The sequence below is a fragment of the Macaca nemestrina genome, chromosome 5 (assembly GCF_043159975.1).
Source record: "Macaca nemestrina isolate mMacNem1 chromosome 5, mMacNem.hap1, whole genome shotgun sequence".
Classification (NCBI taxonomy): domain Eukaryota; kingdom Metazoa; phylum Chordata; class Mammalia; order Primates; family Cercopithecidae; genus Macaca; species Macaca nemestrina.
This window is the reverse complement of record NC_092129.1, coordinates 2619648-2622516: the sequence shown is the minus strand read 5'-3', so window position 1 is coordinate 2622516 and position 2869 is coordinate 2619648. Positions and strand designations below refer to the sequence as shown.

General features: G+C 45.0%; 1 long non-coding RNA gene across 1 annotated transcript; it reads left to right on the top strand.

Moving 5' to 3' along the window:
- Nucleotides 1-218: 218 nt before the first annotated feature.
- Nucleotides 219-1969, top strand: LOC139363108 (uncharacterized). The gene is made up of 3 exons (XR_011623009.1): nt 219-615; nt 1186-1293; nt 1418-1969. It is a non-coding gene; the product is annotated as an uncharacterized lncRNA (long non-coding RNA).
- Nucleotides 1970-2869: the final 900 nt, after the last annotated feature.

The following is a 2869-nucleotide window of genomic DNA, read 5'->3' as shown; positions in this document are numbered from 1 at the left end:
AATGACCACTTGAAGTGGATCCCAGAGGCTCTTTACTTTGCCATAAAGACAGTTTAAGGAAATGAGACTTTTAAATAACTTGTCTGCAACTTCTACAAGAGATGGTAAGTGCATATGGTGTCTTTCTAAGCTACTTTCAGATGAACCATAAATCTCAGTGCATTCTCCTGCATTGGAGGAAGAGGCTGCTAATGCAAGCTCAGCCCTCCTGTGCAGCTCGTAATGAGGCAGGCCCCTTAGTCTCCTCTGCTCCCCAAGACCAACCCCATAGCTGGGCAGTTGTTGCAATGTGACACACTTGGGCACGTATCTGAGACGTCATTTTGAAAATGAAGAACCGATATTTTTCTTACTTATAAAAGCAGTCCTACTTCTCAAAGGAGACGCCTGTCCTGGAGGACCTGCGACAAGGTAGAGAAGAGGTTTTCTCCCTTCATGCCTTCACGGAGAGGCTCATGTTGCTAGACATGGCGACGTCTGTCAGGAAATGTCGTGTCCTCAGCCCTTCACGTAGGCAGGTTTGATTCAGCATCCTCGGGGCACTTCCTGTTCCCGCCCACATGTGCTCGCGCATGCGTGGTGGAGCTGGCCTTTTCAACATCCGCCATCTAACCGGTAGGTAGCCGGGTTATTGATATCGCATGTATTTAATGTGTTTAATTTTCATCCATATATCTTCTTGGCTGATCTGTCTTTTCAACTATTTTGCCCATTTAAAATTGTTTTTTCCTGTTATTGACTTTTAAGTCCTTTTAGATGTGAAGTACAAGCCATTTTTTCAGATATATGGTTTGCAAATGTTTTCTCCAGATCTGTGGCTTATATTTTTAATTCTCTTAACAGTAGTGTCTTCTGACTGGTATATGTGCTTCATTTTGAATATGTCCAATTTATCAGTTTCTTTTCTTTTATGGATTGTACTTTTGCTGTCAAATTTAAAATATCTTTGCCTAACTCAAGGTAGCACAGATTTTTTTCCTATGGTTTCTACCATAATTTCTACTTTTGTATTCTACGTTATGTTTATAATCTATTTTGGTTCCATTTTTACGTAATATGAGATGTAGATAAAAGTTAATTTTTTTGCGTAAGATACTCAATTGTTCTAGCACCATTTGTTGAAAGGCTATTGTTTTTCCTCCATGGAATTATCTCTGCATCTTTGTTGAAACGAACACACCACAGATGTGTCGGCCTATCTCTGGGTGTGGATGCAGCTCAGGTGATCTATTTCTACGTCCTTATGGTAACTCCTTACTCTCAGGCCACCACAGCTGCTGCTGTGCAGAAGAGGTAAGGCCACCAGCAGCCCTGGCATTTGCTCCCCTTCCTAGTCTATTCTCCAGCTCTGGGTGGAATTCAGAGCCCAGGCTGCCTCTGGCCCCTTCCACCAACGGGTGGGTTTGCCCCTGTGCAGATAAGCTGAGGACCAACCCCAACACCGGATGGCTGGTGGCCACAGAGATGGACTCAGCACAAAACTGCTTAGCCCTGTGCTGGGTGGAAGCCAACACCTGCAGCTGGAGGCTGGGTTCACTGTGGACTGAGTGAGAGGTGAAGCTGCCTGGGCTTCTGGGTTGGGTGGGGACTTGGAGAACTTTTCTGTCTAGCTAAAGGATTGTAAATGCACCAACCAGTGCTCTGTGTCTAGCTAAAGGTTTGTAAATGTACCAATCAGTGCTCTGTAAAATGGACCAATCAGCTCTCTGTAAAATGAACCAATCAGCTCTCTGTAAAATGGACCAATCAGCAGGATGTGGGTGGGGCCAAATAAGGGAATAAAAGCAGGCCACGCAAGACAGTGTTGGCATCCCGCTTAGGTTCTCTTTCACAGTGTGGGAGCTTTGTTCTTTTGCTCTTTGTAATAAATCTTATTGCTGCTCACTCTTTGGGTCCGTGCTGCCTTTATGAACGGTAATACTCACCATGAAAGTCTGTGGCTTCACTCCTGAAGTCAGCCAGACTACGAACCCATCAGAAGGAAGAAACTCTGGGCAGATCTGAACATCTGAAGGAACAAACTCTGGACACACTATCTTAAGAACTGTAACACTCACCACGCAGGGTCTGTGGCTTCATTCTTGAAGTCAGCGAGACCAAGAACCTGCCAATTCCAGACACACTAGGTTGCTTTAGGCTTTGGAATTAACCCATTTATACTGAAGGCTGCAAAATTTTTTTGTGAAAAGTCAGACCTTGGGAATGGTTTTGAGTGGTAGGATATAAATAATTCCCACAAGCTTAGCATTCCAAGAATGGAACACTAGGCGTAAATGGGATAAGGCCATCTTTATTTCATAGTAGGCTTGTTAAAATTTTTCTCGGTTCATAAATTAAGGGTAGAGAGAGCACTCCTTGGTGAATTCCCACTTTTCCTTAGGGATTTTCCTGGGAGAGGGCTGTTTATTAGCTAGCATGGTGGTGAGCAGAGTTAGAGGTTGTCTCTGAAGAAGTTAAACTGGTTGGTATTTCCTCCCGTGTGCAGTTCTTCAGAAGCTTGGTCCTAGGGCTGGGAGGAGACAGGGGGCAGGGAATCAAAGACTTGCGTGGTTACAGGGGAAGAGAAGAGAAAGGCCCTGGCAAGAGAGTGTACATCTAGGGTTGGCTTCCAAAGAACCGGCAAGTGACAACACGGAAAATGTGAAGACAAGCCCAGGGTCGTCTTCCGACTCTCCATGTGTTTGTGATGATCCGGAAGTGACATCTCCCTCTGGCGTTATCTTCCGACTCTCCATGTGTTCCTGAGGATCCAGAAGTGATGTCACCCTCTGCAACTCATCATTCCAACCCAGAGGAGCATGAGGGTCCACGGCTAAACAGTTACACGTGTAAAGCACTCAGATTAGTTCCTGGGACAACAAATTACTCT